The 20,745-nt window shown below is 33.6% G+C and overlaps 1 long non-coding RNA gene across 1 annotated transcript; it reads left to right on the top strand.

The window, feature by feature from the left end:
* The first annotated feature begins 14,515 nt into the window (after positions 1-14,515).
* Positions 14,516-17,779, top strand: LOC126812437 (uncharacterized). Its single transcript, XR_007675929.2, has 2 exons — positions 14,516-14,613; positions 17,452-17,779. It is a non-coding gene; the product is annotated as an uncharacterized LOC126812437 (long non-coding RNA).
* The last annotated feature ends 2,966 nt before the right edge of the window (positions 17,780-20,745 follow it).

Below are 20,745 nucleotides of genomic sequence, written 5' to 3'. Positions count from 1 at the left end.
ATATCATAATAAAGAGAGTGATTCCTTTCATTCAGAGTACAAGAGTTAGAGTCTATGTAACCAGGACTTCAATCTATAAGTGCCATACACAATTACATAGTGACTTTTGAACAATTATCAATGATATAGAATAAAATGGTGGCAAAGGTTTATTTCTAATCGTCTTGAAATATTTGTATGCATTGCTAAGGATATTAAATTATAAGAATAATAATGTTTCATTTATATTTCAAGTAGATCAGATAATAGGATATTTTATTTTCGGTTATTTCACTAATAATAATAATGTCAAAACGTGCAATTAAGGTCCTTTGTTAAAGTAAACCTGCAAACCTAATGTCTTCTGTGGTTGCAAAGAGCTTTAATTGTCCCAAATCTATAAATGTACCAAACATGAAGAAATCAGTTTTAATAGAGAATAATATTTTGAGCATAAAAAAAGAATAGTCAAACTGACATGATGGAACCCATACTCATACAAGGAAAGCAGTTCCTACCTTGGCAATTTGGTATTGCTTAAAATCTGGCATGCTCAGGCCACAATCTTCAATCATGATTCAAGGTTTTCTCTCCTTTTCTAAGTTAATCAAAAACAACACACATCACACAGGTGACCAGGCAGATGGCATGTCAGCATACTCATGTATGTAAATGTAGGCTAGTAGATGTTGTTCCTTGAATTGTACAAGGTTGAGAACTCTGCAGGTTTCTGGATACAGACCACCATTAGAATATCTCATTAATATTAAAGACCACGTAAGATCAAAAATCTAAATTGCATCTATGTATAGCCCATGGTTACTATATCAACTATACGACAAGTTCACACCAATCTGATTATGTTGTTCTTAGCGTTTAACGTCCGCTTCCACCGAAGGTGATATCGCAGACAAGTTCATTTTAATGATCTTAGCGCACGCGCAGGGGTCTTTGCTGTGGGAGGAAACCGGAGTACCCGGAGTAAACCCACGAGGTTGAGAAGGCGCCCCTATCTTCAAGCCACATACGCTCACACCTGGGATCGAAACCACAGCCGCAAGCCAGAGGTGACCGGCCCACTAGAGGTCGAAGCGTGACACTCTAGACCACTAGGCCATCCCAACCCCCCTCAATCTGATTAAAATTAAGTCCGCTGTTAATGTTTAAGTATCCGACACGCCAAAACCCTTTCCGATTTTTCAATTACGACCTTAATCCAGTTGATTGGCTGGTGACGTCACAGGCACTACACATAGGATATACATTATCTATACAATATCTCACTGTCTGTACAATATAGCACTATCAATACACACGGCAACTGGACAAGCGTCTATTGACGATCCAATTACCACGTGACTGGCCTAATCATAATTACCGAATTATCGTCTTTCATTGGTATAGATTAGACATTTGTGATTGGAATATTTTAGAGTGAATTTAAAATGCCGTATCATGCCGTAGATCAATTTAAGCTGCCTTTGTTTAAATAGGTCACGTGTCAAATGAAGATGACTCAAGAAATTAGCGCATTTACCGGTAATTTGGATAACCCAGTAATACTTGATATCCCATTCTACCATTAGTTCATACGGGTGTCGTAAATGAGGTTAAACTTCAACGCGAAAATTGCACGGGATCATTCGTGGAGTTCCTGGTGCCGTTTGGTGAGTGATTAAACTGTCAATGCAATTGTAAAATATATACTTTTATTATAAAGAAGATAACCGATGTTAGACATTATAACCTAATCGTATCAAAAACGTTAATCCATCCATCAATTAAATGTTGTTTAAACGCCAATCAACAAATAATACGAGGCCACTTGATTACAAAAACACCGGTGAGCAATAATTATTGGGTATATAGTAATTTCAAACAATCTTATTAGTAAAACTTAATTATTTTATACAATTAATATGTGTGTGTACGATTCTACCATTAGTTCATTTGTGGGTACTACGCACACATTCCACCTAGAGTGATGTCTTTAAACTGGCCGGCGTAAAAAAGATAATTACCTAATCAGCATTCTTAATCCCACTAACAATCACTGCTAACACCGAGATGTAAATTAATTAATGACCCCCAAGTCTGTATAAGTTTAGTCGCATTGATTAATTAATGACAGATATTAACGACACTACTTGTCATATTATTATCAATACACAAAGATAGTTAGATGACACTTCTCAATTTGTCTGTTATTCCATTTAGATGGTTACCCTCAAAATTTATTTGTACTGTATATTGAGATATTTTTTCGAATTTCATTTTTACGGTCTATTTCAGAGTAATGTAGTCAAATCCGTCGTACGATGATAACGGATCGTCATTTACAAAACGCTTTTCAATCATGTTTGACTTTTATGATACAATTTGCATGACCACATCTTTTTAACACTGTACTTTTTAACTCGCGGAAATTAGAACCACAATACTCTTTTGACGAAAATGTATCTCTAATCAATTGGACTGCACACGATGTTAGAGGGTATTAAAATTCCTGTCATGAGAAACAAATTCTAAATTGAATCATAAATTAAAATGAATTACAAAACAAATTATTCTGTAGTCAATTGTTTTATTTAATTAAGGAACTAAGGGGGATTAAGGAACCAGTCAGGCGTTAATGAGTACACACGCCGGTTGTATATAGGTAATTAAGGAATAAACATTCCGAATATGCATTCGGTCACTGTGAAGTCAATGGCGTCTGAGGGGATTAAGAGTGTTTTCAATAATTGGCAAAGTCGTTTTTAAGGGAGGTCTATTTTTACGACTTTGAGTGAAGATAACTGAATTAATTTCAATCAGATTGGTGTAAACTTGCCGTAAAGTTGATATAGTAACCATTGGCTGCACATATCCAAAACTTTCCAAGCCCATCTTATGTGCACTTTAAGATTTTAGTTCTAAAATTCTAATCTGTAGCATATGACTCTATTCTATTGACCTCATTGACACTCCCCACTAACCCTCTCCACTCACCCTCCCCACTCACCCTCATCCCCACTCCTATGAACCCCTGACATAGAGCACATTTACACCAATCATTCATATTTTTTACACACTGTAGCTCCTTTGAAGATGACAACTACTGCTCAGGGTCATTTCATACTAACCTGAAACAATTGAGTTAACAGGACTACCTTACAAGCCAATGTTATGACCTTAAGAAGCACTAAATTAATGTCTTTTTAATTTGATGAAGCCTTGGGTGCTAATTGACATGATATATAAATATACACTTACTTTCCTACATGTAAGAACTATATCAAATAGGTGATTAAACACGAAAACATGACTTTGTAAACAGAAAATGATTGTTTTGCTCAAGGCTTAAATGAAATATTTAAAACACTGCTGTTAATATGATTAATCAGTTTATAATGACTTCTTCAATTTATTAATTAATTCTAAATAAAAATATATATTACCTTTCTGACATTTTTGGACACAAAATATGACTTGGCAAAATACCTAATTTAGATATGAAAGAAATAGGTTTTTAGCATGTCAAATACTTCAAACTATTTTGGATTGCTGTTACAGTTTCTATGTATAGTCTTAGAATCTGAAAAAGTGTTAGGGTTGTGGTGAATGTGACCACTGACATATGAATTCAATCTTTTCACTGGGTCATCATACACTACATGAACCTTACCTGGGACCCGGTCACCGGGGCCCCATTCTAATATTAGAATAGCCAAGAATAGAGACTCAAGGGTTAATGCAACAGGGAGAATTGGGGTTTAACATTTACTTGACATACACTAGATCATTCCAGGACTAACATATAGCTTACTTTTATTTTGATTAACAGGGTTTTAGTAGTAGGAGGAAAGCAGAGGACCAAGAGAAAACTAATGAAGTTGGACGGGAGACTCTACTCTTAGTTACATACAAGCTGGGAATCAAAACCATGTCACTTGGCTCAATGACAGACCTTATGATCTAAAGTGCACACATTAGACCATTTGGCCCGGGGGTAAATGCACCTCAACTGTGTTGCTAATCCCAGTTGACGAACTAAAAATTCTGACTGTACCACAAACTTTCCTTTTCGAAAATTAAGTATAACTGCAGTGACACAAACCTTTTTAAATTTCCCAATAGAAAGAGCCCGTTAGAGAGTTTAAGTGAGAAAGAAATAGGGATTAGCATCCACTCAACACAAACTAGGTCATTTTTGGAATAACATTTGATTCAATTTCATTTCAATAAATTGCTTACCCATTGGGCTGTTTAGCGGTGGGAGTAAACCGGAGTACCCTGAGAAAACCCATGAAGTTGGACCAAGAAATGAAGAATTGTTACACTGACATAGGAAATATGAGTGACAATAGTTACTTTTAACAAATGGATAAGTTTTTTTGTGTAAAATAATTATTTAATTTGATGTCAACCTTGTAGATTAAAAGAGGAAACAGTGCTATGGAGGTTCTCAAAATATTTGATTATGTTAGCTTTTAATTGCAGAAATTATAATAATGAAAATATTGTTTAAAGTTATTGTTATTTTGTCATTAGTATTAACAATAAAGATCTGTAGGTCTCTTGATAAAATATATTCATATTTATGTTACTGTTGACATACATGTTTTTATATGTTTTAGATTTATATGAGATTCATGACGCTGCTCATTTCATGGTCATTTCCCAGGAATCTTGTAAATATATTTTTCTCAGTGGTGGTGTCATCTGGCAAGCACTATCTACAGATGTTATAAATACCTTTGGCATATGTATTACCATTCTGATGAGACCATCATATACTTACAGAGTTCCCAAAGTATGTTTATGCCTATCACGAAGCTCCTATTATCTCAACCAGAAATATGGAGAAAAAATTAAGATATTGAAGAGCAAAGATAACCAATATTTATTTTGACGTTTAGCATGTTTTTTTTCCTGCTGGTCTAGCTTCACATGAAGAATATGGTGTATGTTGTCTATAACACCTGTGAATATTGTTTGTAGATGAGGATCTAGAAAAAAGATAACTTGATCCCCTGTTGATACAGGGTTTACCACATGTAACCCATACCAGATTTATCTACCGATACACTGGTGTTCCTTATATCAATATAGCCATTCTGCTAATGAAGTTCTAAAAGATTTGTTGTGTTTATGTATTAGAAAAATATATCCATAAGATTATTGATATTAACAAAAGAGCTGATAAGTTGTACAGGTAGATTAAGGTGTTAAAACATTTAAAGTAATGTTATTTTCTGTTGAAGTTTTACGTCATATAGCTGTTGAAATTAGAGAGAAACAGGATTTAACGTCCACTTGACACAAACTACGTCATTTTGGAACTAACATATGGTTAAAGTTTATTTCATTAGTTCACTTGCACGTAGGGGTCTTTAGTAGTGGGAGGAAACCGGAGGACACGGAGAAAACCCACGAGGTTGGACAGACAGACCTACTCCTTGTCATGTACAAGCAGGGAATCGTAACCACGCTACTTGACTCAATAACAGACCTTCTGATCCATCGCGCATGCAGTAACCATTCAGCCACCCAACCCCTCTCTTGAAATTAGAGATTTATGTGTAACTAAAATCACATTTTTTTTTTTAAATGAGCATTATTTTAATGGGTTAAAAATGGATATTGGGGAACCTTTCTGGACTGCTGTGAGCTTATGTTTTGTTGCCTGATAAACAATCTTTCTGAATTATCAATAAAATAAAACATGAGATATTAAAACATGGATGTAGGTAAATACATTATTGCATGAGTATTTCCGAGAACAGCAAAAATAACAACTGCTTGTGAATATAATTTAATATAAAATAAAGGGAAATGAGAGTGATATTTAATGTCTTGTTAGTTCTACTGATGGATCATATTGCTTGAACTTTAACTCAATCCATGATACATTTGAGGAGATTTCCATATCTTTAGTAACAAATAAATTCCTATCATTAGTTGACACCAAATTGTGACATAATTATGTTTAATATCTAATCTATTATTAAAGTGCTTATATTTTTGTAAGTAGTAACATTTACTTCACTACAAGGACAGCAGTACCACTTGAAGTTAAACCATCTACGGAAGCTAGGGAAGCTAGCTAATGAATCGTACTATAATAGTTGATTGTGGTACTGTGAGGTCAAGGATTTCTGAATGTTTATATAGTTCAACTAAACTAATTAAATAACTTGAAGGAATGAGGATAGAGATCCAAAAATTGTGATTTTGTTTACCACAAGATTGGTTGAAATCCGCAGTACTTACTTCTTAAAGGGGCTTTACTTAAAGTTTGATTATTAGTCTCTGTAAGTTGTACTGTACAACATCAATATAATTTATCATGAAAACTGATGGTTCAGCTGAAAGTTTTATTAGAAAGAAAGATAACCTATTATATCCAATTAAAAACATTTATCTCTACATTTATTTATAAGACAGCTTTTTGTATTTTATGCATTTGAATGAAAACCTGCTATGCTGTAATCTCTGTCACATTATACATGATTGATGAGGTTGAACACTTGAACCGCTCAGACCTATTTTGATAGTATTTTTTTGGTCTTTTTAACCTATGCAAAAAAAATGAAACTTGGTCATTGCTACCTAATTTATTAGAAAAAATAAATATATTTGATATAGATTCCGAGTTTTCATAATTTACAAAGAGCTGAAAACTACAACTTAAGACATCTGGTAGAACCAAATAGGTCAGATAAACTGAGGGTTTTTTGTAATTTACAACAGTCAGAATTTTTGGATTGCACTCCATGGTGCGATGATTTAATAAAATCGGCAGTAGTCGATAGGCTTTCATTCTATCGTATTACGACAACATGTAATTTTGTAGGAATATTACTGACATAAATTTGAATACCGCACAGGAATTAAATATGAAATATAACGAGGTGCACCTATTTTTTATTAGGTATGGATTTGAATATTTTGTTGACCTGTGATTTTTGTGTGCGGTCTAAAACTGCCTGCTTAGATAATTATAAGAGTTATGTCCCTTTATTTTCGGTAAAAATGTCCGACATGAAATATTTTGAAATCCCATCACTGGTTCAGACGACAAAGTTAAACTGGTTTAACAATCACTGGGGTTTTTAAACCAGTTCATAGTATATTAAATCTAGTTTTATATTCTTTTGATAAAGAAAATTTGTGAAGGAAAATGGATGCCATATTGAATTTCCACAATATTGGAGTTCTGAATATTACAATTCGAAGTGTTTATCCTGAAACAATGTCCAAATTTAATGAAAACTAGCTGCCTTCTTGAGAATGGTCGATCCCTGACTGAATAATTAATGATACTAGTGATAGGTCAAAATTTTGCAAAAAAATAATTTTTGGCTGAATTTAGAAGTAACACACCTGCACAGTTTTATTCAGGAAAATATTTTGTTATTGTCACATCCCATTTATATAAATAAGAACTGTAAATATTAATATAAAAATTTGTTATTGGCTTTTCCCATTTATGCTTGTGGATTATTCATACATTGGTCTGGCAAGTGCATGATATATGTTTTAAAAGCAGTTATATATTTATAATTTTAGATATTGTATGTGTATGAGTTTTCATTAAATAATTTATCTCTGCGTGAGTGTTTAAATAGACAAGAAAAACAATAAAAATGCTTACAGCTCTATATTTGATTTACATTTGTTTTATTTGGTTAAATATAGCAAAGATATAATAAATCATACACTAAATACTGAACCGTCAACATTTATTAGGATCAAAAATAAATGTGAAATTGCTTAAAACAGTATTTGACTAGTTTAATTGATATGATCTCAATGAACTTCTGTTTCATATCTTCAGCTAAATGAAGATGACAAACCTCTATTTAAAGAATAGGTCACGACTTGATAAATAACTCACACAACTCACTCAATTCCATGTCTAAAACATACTTAGACCATTGTGAATACAAATGCAGAATGTTTTTTAGTTGTTTTATTATGTAAATGAAAGTGATAATGAACAAAGAACTTGTTTTAAAGGGGAAATCTGTGAATTTCAATGATTCAATATAAATTGATTAAAGGAGCTAAATCGCTAAATATTTGAGACCTAGAAATTGACACAAATGGGTTGCAACGCATATAATAATGTAATATGAATGTATATAAACTGAATTACATTCAATCGTTTCTGGTTTTACTGTAATTTCTAATCAGTTATGTTCGGCGAAATGCGCCAATGTCTCAATTAAATGGTTATTCCAGTCTGCACCGATGATATTTATTGCGCATGCTCTCCAGATAAGAATATAGCGTCACCATTTGACATAACTTGTGGAATATGTCTAGCCTCGTTTTTTTATTCCCTTGTTCCAAATGGCGCTGAAACGCATTATGGTACACGATTCGTGTACCAATGGTAAAATGTTTATTTTGTCTTGAATATTGGATATCAGAAGCCCATCTGTTCCCTGTAAGATCACAAGACCAATGTTGATTTGAATTGACAAATAATTCGTGTTTTCAATGTCGAAGATTTTTGATGATATTATTATTATCTGATTAATGGTAGATATTTTGTATACATCTTAGCTCAAGGAGTAACAGGAAGCCAATTAGATTTTAATTACATCAGTTTTTAGAGTCTTGTGCAACCTTTAAGAACTTAGCTGCTGTGAGTGTATGTTCCGTTACCTGGCAACCTATTCATTTCACTTGAAAGACAGTAATTGGAAACAATATTTGCATAAGAAATAAGACTTCTTGAAGAATTAGTGGTTCTGAGAAGGAATTATAGTCACATAGTATTTCTAAAACAGCTAAAGATCAACTTGTTTTGTTTATATTTTAAACTTGGCAGTGTGATAGCTAAGTAATTCTGAGAGCTCAGAATTTCTGTTTGTCATTTTAGAGGTAAGAAATGAGCTGAGTGAAACCGGTTGTAAGTTGTAGCCAAACTGAATTGATCTCCCGCTATAGACTGATTTTCCTTTAAATTGACAAGAAAAGTCTTCTATATTTATTTTCTTTGAACAGTAAACGTGGAACCTTCGATTCATTGTGTTTTGTAAGCAATTATCAGTGACAAACATTTAATTTGAAGGAGAGAGAGAGTTGATCAGGGTAAAGATGGGGTCTGACAGTTCAATTATTTCACTTACATTCTAATCACAATGATGTGATAAAACTCCTGTCAACACACACTCAATCTACGGCTATATTCAACCTTCAACAGATCTTCCACTCGTTAATCAATGAGATTTAAAGTGTAACCAGCGTTTAAAAGATAAAGGTTTCTTCACTGAAAACCTGGCCAAGTTAATCCTCACTAATATCACACTGCCTTACACCACTAATCCCCACTATTAGATTGAGGTATTTGGTGGTGAATGTGAGCGTGGAGTACATTAAGAGAGAGACTGATATAGCGGTCAAGGTGGTGGAACAAACCTAGGATGTTACATACCCTATTACTATAGCTGGGATGAACGCCAGAGAGGGACAGGGTGACACAAACTAACACAATTTAATTTAAACAATACCATGACTCACTTGCTCTACAATATGCCCTCAAGTACAGATGTTTGATGTATATATATACCTACATTTTACTTTACTTTCTCCCAATAGAGGTATTATGTACCTACACTGACATGACTTCTAAATTACATGTTTTCAATTATATCTGTTTATTGTATTTCCAGTTCAAACAAATATTTTTTTTCAAATCCCAAGATACTTTAAAACTATAGTTACACAGCAATATGAGATGTAAACGTTAATTTTGCTTGACAAGAATCATGTACTTTTTTAAAATCTGAAGAACAGTAATTAAATGAGAACACCCACACAAAGCTCTGGAGGAATATTTCTTTTATCAAATTTCTGGTTTCATATTTAAAAACATCAAGTAACTTAATAAGTTACTTATTGATTTTCTTGATTGTTGTTTGCTTTTCACTCTGCTTTCTCAATTTTTATAAACGTTTTTAAATGGTGATCATGGAAACTCCAGGGAACATATTTTTTCTCTTATACTGTAAATGTTATCATATTCATAAAAAGAAAATTACGTCATGAATCAGTCTTAATTTTTATTTTCTAATCCTTGTTATCACTATCCTACATGCTCCATTATCAATATAGTTGTTTTTGTCCTTCTTTTCACAGGCTCCATTAATTTCTCATTCTTGACTTGATGCTCATCCTCATTTCATAAAAAAAAAATAAACTTCTTGTTCATCTTTGTCAAACACATGTTGTTAAAAGAGTTTTTCCTATTTTCATTTTATTTTTTGTTGACCTCCTCAGATCTTTTTATTAAATATAAATTGAGTCAGTTTTGACAAATGGGGAGTGTTTTACAGATCTCAGTTTGCCCATATCTCGATCATTTCTCAAAGGATCTTCCTCAGGTTTTCATATTTGGAATTTTTAGGCAAATTCCATAGGTGCCCAGACATCTCTACCCTAACCATTTTTATACGCCCACATTTTCATGTGGATGTATATGGTCGTCGCCCCTGTTTGTCCGGCCGGCCACAAATTGTTTGTGGACACTCTACAGGTCACAAGTTTTATCTGATTTCAACGAAACTTGAAATACAGCGTTATCTCCCTAAGATCTCGGTTCCTTTCGATATTAGCATGTATCGGACGTAACATCATGGATTATGGCCCCTGATTGTACGAAAAATCGCGTTTTTAGATTATGGACACTCAAGAGGTCACAATTTATATCCGATTTTGATGAAACTTGAAATGTAAGTTTATTACCCAAAGATCTTGGTTCCTTTCGATATTTGCGCATATCGGACCGTAACTTCTTGAATTATGGCCCCTTATCACAATTATTATCCGATTTAAAAAAACGTTCAAATATATCACTGTTACACAGTAATTTTGGTTGACTTCAAATTTCGTGAAAATCGGACCAAAACTGCCATACAAAATGGCCACCCCTCGTACACAATTAGCATAAAAATATGGTATATCAATGTTTTGGACCCTCTAGAGGTCACAATTTTCTTCTGATTTTGATGAAACTTGAAATGTAAGTTTATAACCCAAAGATCTTGGTTCTTTTCAATATCTGCGCATATCGAATTGTAACTTTCTGAATTATGGCCCTTGATTGAACAAAAAATCACGTTTTTAGCTTATGGTTCCTGTAGAGGTCACAATTTTTGTCTGATTTAAAAAAAAAATGTGTGAATATATCACCATTACACACTAAGATCTTGGATCCATTCGATAATCACGGATACCTGAAACTTCCTGGATTATCGTCCCTGATTGTTCGAAAAATGGCATTTTTAGCTTTCGGATTCTCTCGAGATCACAGGTTTTTTTTTCGATTTTAAAAAACGTTTTTTTTAAATCGGATAATAATTGTGACATCTAGAGGGATCTCAAGCTAAAAACGCGATTTTTCGTACAATCAGGGGCCATAATTCAAGAAGTTACGGTCCGATATGCGCAAATTTCGGGAAAATCGAAATGAAACTGCCCAACAAAATGGCCGCTCTTTGTACGCAAATTGTGTAAAAGTATGCAATACGAAGGTTGTGGACCCTCTAGAGGTCACAATTTTTATCTGATTTTGATTACCGGGTAAACTTAAAACATATCTTTATATCTCAAAGATCTCAGTCCCTTTTGATATTTGCGTATTTCAGACCATAACTTTCTGGATTATTGCCCCTGATTGTACAAAAAATCCTGTTTGTTTTTAGCTTGTTTTCTATCCATGTCTTGCAAAATGTGGGCATATCCTGCCTGGCAGCCGCTGGTTATGACTCTCGCGTTGACATATTTTACTAAAATAGGTATGCACTTCTTCGCAGGTCTAGTCTCGTTTGATTTTTATTCATGGACATATTTTCTTTTTCTTCCTCATGATCTTGATTGTCACAATCATCACAGGCGTATGAGCTTGGTGTGTGTGGGGGGGGGGAAATCTGACTTTTTGGGCAGGTGGATAAAGTGAAAACAAAAATTATTATTTTATCTAAATTTTTGTTTTATTAAATACCACAAATTTGTACTGAATTGACTATGGATTAAAGCATTTTGTCTGTAACCACTCTACTTTGTGCGACATTTTTCAGACATCGATTATTATTTGTGAATGCAGCTGCAAAGGGCTGTTTGGATGGTTGGGATTCAGGTTGGCATAGAGTGGGATTTCGGTTAGCAAAACAATTGGACAACTTTGAAGTTGTTTAAACATGCATTATGCAAGAGCTAAATCTGCCTATCGCAGGTCTTTCTTTAGGCATGAAATCTTATCTGAATTATTAATTAGACATTAATTAACTTATCCAGACCATAACCAACTCTCCATATCAAGGCTAGCCATCGATATTGACTGGATTAGAATCCTATTTGCTTCAAACGCTCATTGATAATTAAATCAAAATAATGGATAATCGAGACTATGCTTTTTAACGTACTAACTTTAGTAATGATGAACGAGGCTAGACGGAAATTTACAAAGCTGATATCTCGGTTCATAGTGGAGAACTGTCAGCTCTTTATCTAATCTCCCATAATGTATCTTTAACTCACAGGCTATAATAGCAGAAAAACACATTTGCGCAGGTTAAATTTTCAACACAACACAACACAACGACTACTAAGAACATACATGTATGGTAAACAAGTTCACCAAAGCCACATTTCCAATCTATCAAAACTTGATAAACCAAAAAATCATACACCCCCAAGTCCCCCAACCAATTTAGAAGGTTATTTAAAACAGAAACAGGCATAGAAACCACATTCCCCAAAGGTGTAACAACTAAGGAGTTAGTAAATGCTAATGGAAAGTCAAACCTCACAAAGCCTACCTTCCCGAAAGGCTGTGTCTACCAAATTAACTGTAGATGTGGAGAATATTACATTGGTGAATTCAAAAGACCCTAGACCTCAGAATTAAGGAGCATGTGTCTAAAGCCCCCACCAATGTCTTTCCTAGCTTCCTTACTATAATCTTACCTAATATGCTCCTTTATATGTTTAAAAATAAAATAGACTGCTTTATTCGACTCAGAGATATAGAGTTCCTATTGATAGTTTTTGAGATATTGAGTGCTGTTTTCTGATTAGTCGACCCTGAACTTTGACCCTGCCCCAAAAATGTTCCCCAAGAGATCATAATGGGTCATTTTTTTCTGGAGTACCTACGGACCCCACCTTTCATTTGAGACCAAGTTTGCTTTGATGGGACTTTTTTCCAGGAAATAATCTAAATCCGGCAGACTAATATCATGATCTTCATTGTTGTCAGATCAGAATCAACCAGTCAGTGATCATATTTTTTAATAATCATCATCATCATGATCTTCAAACTCAAATCTACATGATTATCAAAGCCTTTCAGGATATTAGAATTATAAATCATTATTTATTGTAGGATTATTGTAATATGGCTTCTAGTCTACCTTTATATCTTTATCTATAATTATACAAATTATATGCAGCCGTTACCTACACGATTTACATTAAATTAAGGAACTCTTCTGTAATTAGAATATTAAAATTACTAGCATCCATTGCCTTAATAACTAAGACTAATTCAGAAATTGAATTAATTTTTCTATAATTATTTTAAAATATTATATTTATGAACAAACATGCTATTCCTGATTAGTACATGTATTAATTTTTTTTTAATATCCTGTAATATTTAAAGCCTTTGAATGTCTATGGGGGATTGTTAATCCCTTGCAAACTGCAATATTGTGAAAGCTGAATCTATGAAGGGAATATCAGTCCAAAAATGGTTTAATACATTTGGTATTTACAAAAATGTAATGAATTGACGATAAAACTGGATATTGTCAAATATGTCAAAGCAAGTCATTAAAGAGGCATTATGCGAGAGCTAAACTGGTCGTTTGTCTGGCCTCAATTATTATATCAATTATTATTTAAACATTTTTAATTCACATGACACACACATACTCAATTCTCTAGATCATCGGATAGCTTAGATATTAAGTGAATTAGACAATCCCCAACATAACTTCGCTTAGAAAAAAGACACTTGAATGAAATTATGAATATATTCATTTTTCATTATGTATTTTTGAACTAATATAGCAAGAATGGCCAGCTCTTCCTCTGTCTTACATAATGCCTCTTTAATAAAAGTACCTGGATAGTGCCCTTTTCTGTCATGGTAACTAGACTAACTAATTAATTAATTGTGTGTACACATACTTACTAAAGGTCATACATGAAAAATACATGGTACTTTTCCTTACTCAATTACCAAATTTATTTTACTGGTATTTTTGGTAAATTGATGAGGAATACCACTGAGTACAGTATATTATTCATATTACATGTTTTGCTTACAGTACACTGTTCAGTGAACTCAAATCTTTAAATTTTAACTTTGAGTCATTTAAAATAAAAAGCAATGCAGTTTAAAAGTTACTGTCATAACATTTTGATGTTGGTGTACTGACTGTTGACATAACACCATTCGACACTACTGGTTAACTAATTGATGCCATTATAGCACCATCGAGGCTTTTTGGACCCATGGTGGCTCTGTGCATATGGCACTGGTTAAATCCTGGTTTTGGCTGAGAGAAAGTTTCTCATTCCTTGACATGCTTTGTGCATGCTCGTCTTCATTAGCTCAGTTAGTGCAGGAAAGTAAGACATTATTACACCTTATTTCATTTCAATATGGACCCATTTGGCTGAAAACTCAACAAATTCTGTAGTGGCCTTGTAGATTATTTGTCCTACTTGTTTTACTGTTTATTTGTCAGTTTTTGGTGTTTGTTTTATTGAGTGTTGTCAGGTCCTACAGCACTTACTACACAGTCTACATGTCATAGCTAATAATACTGTCTATGTCACATTAAGAATATTTTGATTTTCATGACAGCATTAAAACTATTAATTAGACTACCGCAAATATATTATTAATTCATCTTATTATAAGATAATATCTTAATGGTAGGATATATATGCTCTTATATGAAATCATTATCAAATAAATGTATATAGATAACAAACCTTAATCTCTCAACCCTCAGTGTTTGAGATAAGAGATGATGCTATTACCTTCAATGTAGCACATGGGGGAGCGATTCGCACCCAGCATTTGTAAACAAAATTGACAATATTTTTAATCAAAACAACGATTGGTTATTGTTATTTATAATATTTCTGCCACAACCAACTACAATTAAGCATATAATCCAACTGAAATGGGTACAAATCCCCTCTTTTTAAACCAAAGCGACAGTAGATTGCTTTTTCTGGCATTTTACATTTACGTCTGTAACACATAAAGGCAGCGCTTCGTGTGCAATAGCCAATCAAAGTACCCATCTGATCAGAGTTGCACAGTAGTAATACGGTGTAATTATGAAAGTCCGAATCAATTTTGATAAAAACAACGCTTGATTTACTTGATTGTCAATATTTGCTGATAAATGAATGAATGGAACTAAAGGCATCCAATCGTAGCTAAAAACAAGCACATCAGTATATCTCAGCGGTGGGGGGTGGGGGGGGGGTGGATGGCCGAATGGTTAGCACGTGCGTGCTTTATCATAAGACCTGTCATCGAGTCGACTGGCGTGGTTTTGAATCCCCGGTTGTACGTGACAAGGAGTAGGGTCGCCTGTCCAACCTCGTGGGTTTTCTCCGGGTCCTCCGGTTTCCTCCCACTGCTAAAGACCCCTACGCGCAAGCAAATTATTGAAATAAAATTAAACCATATGTTAGTCCCGAAATGACCTAGTTTGTGTCGAGTGGACGTTAAACCCCATTTCTCTCTCTCTCTCTCTATATATATATCTCGGCGCTTTTAGTTACGTTCTCGTAGCTAACATGTATATTGTGCAGTAGCAAAATATTCCATGCTTGCATGCAAAGTATTGTATAAGTCTATAACCTTTGTTCACTTATTTGTACTTGTATTCCATCCATTAACATGAAATAAAGTCAATTACCGTATTTTACGGGGTATAAGTCAATGTGGAGTATAAGTCGAATCGTCGTATTTTACAGTTTTTCCGACCTCCATCCATATACAAGTCGAAGTGGTATATAAGACGAATGTTTTTCAACTTCACAGGAGCAATCTGTTGTCGAGATTTGGGACTGTTATCCTAGTCAAATACCGTGCCGGGGTACGCCGAGAAAAATTGGCCCATAATATTAATTAATGTGAAATAATCAGTTTATAAATGTTGGACTAACTTGATTAATATTCCAAGTTGTGTTCTTGGTTTATCTAAACCAGTTTTTATTTCAATATATCCGATAAATATAAGACAATGCAGGCTCTGTTTATAATTGCATGTGGTTATACTCCAAATTAAAAGTAGAAATCTCACGAGACGCGTGAAATTACGTGAAATGGAAACATGACAATTTTGACTATTGTTGGAGAAAAGGTTCTATTTTAATGGCCTGTATTCTTGGGTTGATGATAATATTTGAAAGGGTGTGGGGGGGGGGACGTTTTTAAATAAAGAAATAAACAAGCTAGGAAACATCTACAAATATTTTGATTGGAATAGTGTGAGTAGTTTTGTTTTAGACAATAGTGCATGCTGCATCGTGGAGCGACAGTAACTGAAAAAAATTTGTTCGAGATGTCATTTTTTTTTACCTTTATCCGTATATAAGTCGAAGCGGAGTATAAGACGAAGGCCAGACTTCAGCGGAAAAAAGTATCGACTTATACTCCAAAAAATACGGTATTAAAGATGCATTATGTAAGACTTAGATAAAGAGCGGACAGATCTTGCTGTAATAGTTTAAAGATAGATAATGAAAAAGCAATATATAAAACATCATTCTGAGCGAAGTTATGACTGTTTAAAGAATAGAGCCGTCTCAATTATCCATTTTTAAATTAAATTATTAAATCGCGATCATATATCAATCCATTCAAAATCACACCCATCGAACGTTCTGGATAGTTGATTATGAGTCGATCATGTGAATAGATGTCTAATTAATAATTTATATAATTAGAGGCTAAAAGAAAGATCTGCAATAGGCAGATTTAGCGCTTACATAATCCATCTTTAATACTCCTCATGTGTAGTCAAATATACATATGTATATATTCATACTAGTATATATGCACTTGTATTAAGTTTGTCCATCACCTGAATAAAAGAAGAAAATTTGTTTCAGATTTGTTGTTTAACCAGCCTGCAATCTACAAATCAGATGTGAAATAACCCAAATAATAAGTGCCCAAAGTTTTTATCTATGGTCTTAAAAGAAAAAGTAGAGCAAATCAGTCTCTTTTTTTCTTCTGTTTTTATAACATGTTGATAATTAACCTTTATATTCAAAGACTGTGTCACTGTTTGACTTGAACATAAACATGGGATAATCTAGACCACATATAAGGCTTAAATCACTTTCTGAATTAACTCATGAAAAAATACTTTGAAATAATTCCATATTTTTTGGAGTTTCTAATTATTTGTGTTTTTCTTACGGTTCTACTTTCAGCGTTAATTGAAAATAGAGATTGTGAAGGAATGAAAACATTGAAACTAAAATACAACTGATGATAAACAATTAAAAAGAAATGCTAGGTGAAGTTTTAACATTTTATGAGTGGTAGAATAGAAGAAGTGTGGTTGAACCCCTGCCCCAAAACAATTCAAGTGTCACTTCTTATCTGCATAATTTAAAAAACTGGACTAGACTATCTCCACCCATCCAAGAATTCCTGAATCTGTTTTTGAGTAATCATAGTCCAGAATGCTGTTGTTTTCCCAAGCAGACATGTTTGTATTTATTTTGATGTAGAGAATAAAACATCTTAATTTGAAAATTACGCAATTTTGAATAGAACTTTTAAATTGGGAAATCCTATTGACTTTCTAATTTGTATTTAATCTTCAATGAGCTGAGGTGGCTCAGTGAGTAAGTTGTTGGCTTGCTAACCTGGATGTCCCATGTTTGATCTTGGTGAGAAAGTTAATCAGGATTTGAGAGGTTTCCCCTTGTTAGTGGTGTAGGACAGTGTACACATTGGGGTGCATATAAATGAACCCTTGACAGTTGGAATTTGAAGTAAGAGTAGGTCTTACTTCGCCGCCTTCTGGACAAAATTTCCCATTATAGCACACTGCATGGCGTATTCCTATCTTTAATAGCCAGTCGGGCAAGAAAAGTAGGACGTTAAACCCCATTTCACTCATTCATTTAATCTTCAAGTCATTTGTTCTTTTTCCAATTTGGTAATATATCCAAAAGTGACCTGTCTTTCTTTAAAGGAATCATATATGATTCATTCTAGATACATTTTGGTTTTCTTTCACTTGTTGATTTCTTGTAGGAAACTGATGAATAATTGATTTGTAGACATAAATGTTGTGAGTATATCAGTTCTGCAAATCTGCCATCTGGATCTTTGACCTTTTGATGTTATCTATTGTGTGGATTGTCCTCATGCAATTAAGAAATTAAGGGAGGGAATCTTTGGACTTTGAAGGGAAAACAACAAAAAGGGATGCAGATACTTTCTTAGATATGATTGTTCTTGTTTGTCTGATTGAAACATGTTTCCATCACCATAGTTTTATAGACAAAGGTTTCGGCCACAGGTTAAATATGTGCTAACTGGTTAGGGTTAAAAACCTCTGGGTGGCCAAAACCTTGTATATTCCTTTATAACATAATATAGCCCAGGTTTACTAGTTGCTTACAGAATCAAATAAAACATGCCATGTTCAATTTCATATCTTATCATATTCAAAATAATAAAGAAAGGATCTACAATCGATGAATGTAAACAAAGAGAAAAGTCCACTCACACACCATGATAGCCTTATTACTTGTAGATCTGACAAGTTTTCATCTTACTAGGATTATTGTGATGTCAACAATTCATACCCAGTAAGAATATGGATTTCAAATGCTGCCTACATCAATTTGTTTTCCTTGATGGAAATTTTGGAACTAACAGCCTACTCTTTTAAGTCCACGTGTTGCTGACTTGTACCAGGTCTTCTGTCCTGCACCACTGAAAGGAGAAACCACACAGGAAAATCCCTAAGAATCCAAGAATTCCTCAGACTTCCCCTAAAATTTGATTAATCAAAGCTTTTCATTGGTTATGAAAACCAAATTTTTATAGTATTTACATTTTAATCATGATTTATAATCTGCATGATTTATAATAATATATGTGCTGAATATAAATGAGTGGGTTCAAATACTATGTTTAAAAGACTCTTAAGAAAGCTTTTGAAGAAAGCAAGGGTACTATTAAAATGGGTTTGTCCTTCTTTCTGTCTGTCCGTCCATCTGTCTGTCTTTCCGTCACTTTTTGGGACACAATATAACTCTCCTTCTAATTGACGATGCTTTGGACCAAGATAACTTTGATTCTATCTGAATAGAGAGTGATGAAACTTAGTGTATAGTTGATAATCAGTTTGATTACTTGATACTTTTGAAAAAGATAAACATGCAATTAATTAATATGTGTCATCTTTTTATTTCAGGATTTTGGTGGGGTACATCAGCCTCACTGTTGACTTGGTTTATTTTAAGTAGAATATTATATAAATTTTAGTTTTGGTAAAACCCAATTGTAAATGTATTTATGTAAACTTCAGCTTTGGTAAAACCCATTTATCATTACCAGTAGACAAAAAACTGAACACACATAAGGTAACTAAAGACAGTTAAATAAGCAGGTACACTTTGTCGTTCAAGCTTTAATGAGTGCCTAATAATAAAACTACTGATGGGCATTCCCAACAGAAAATACCTTACTTAAGATATAAAAATAACTGCTTTAAAAACTGACCAAATAGCTTTGGTAAAACCCATTTATTATTAGACAAATAACTGAATACAAAGACACTTTACCATCAATCTTTAATGAGTAACTAATAATAAATCCACTAAAGGGCATTCCCAACAGAAAATATCTTACATAAGATATAAAAAATAACTGCTTTAAAAACTGACCCAAACAGTTGAAGGCCGGGTATTCCCGGAATTAGCTTGCAAGTATGTGTCACCCAGATAATGTGAAAGTAACAATTCTAGGAAATGATGGGATTGAATTTTCTTGATAAAATGAATCATGATTATGAATTATCTCAAGACAGATTAGTAATAGGTATTAGAAGAGTCAGGCTCTTTCCCAATAGTCTGGTACAAAAAAAAGGCCAGTCAAGAAATTTCTTTTCTCAGAAATATCGAGAAGGATTCTTCACAGAAATAAGAACTCTTCACATTTACTTTTTAAATATCCAATGTGCTGACATGGCTTCTATACGCGTGCACTATCACAACCCATTTTGTAATAGCGATGCATAATTGTTACCAAATTTGCTATTACAATTCTCCTAAAGACACTGTTATAGCGACGTGTTTTGTAATATCGCTGCCATTCAGTTTTGTATTATAAATTTGATGATACTTTACAGACTAAATTTGTTAGTGGGTCTTTATCTTTGGCACAAGATTTTAATTTTGTAATATAATTAAAATTATTAATAAAGTAATCATCATAACCGTCCTCTACGACATCATCATCATGGTACCTTGTACCAAATGTGCCGCTATTACAAAACAGATTGCGACAGTGCACTAATCTATACAAACAGTTGAATTTTATAGATACATAGCAGAGGTCAATTGTAGCCATGTTTAAAAACTGGACTTTGAAAACCTACTACTTATACGGCATGTAAATTGACTGATGGGTACCGAGATATTTTAGTCAATTTTTAACACAAGCAGTCAAGGCTAGCATATATACCTGAGCTGGAACTTGGA

The sequence above is a fragment of the Patella vulgata genome, chromosome 2 (genome assembly GCF_932274485.2).
Source record: "Patella vulgata chromosome 2, xgPatVulg1.2, whole genome shotgun sequence".
Taxonomy (NCBI): domain Eukaryota; kingdom Metazoa; phylum Mollusca; class Gastropoda; family Patellidae; genus Patella; species Patella vulgata.
The sequence above is the reverse complement of the archived record's forward strand: the minus strand, read 5'-3'. Positions and strand labels throughout refer to the sequence as shown.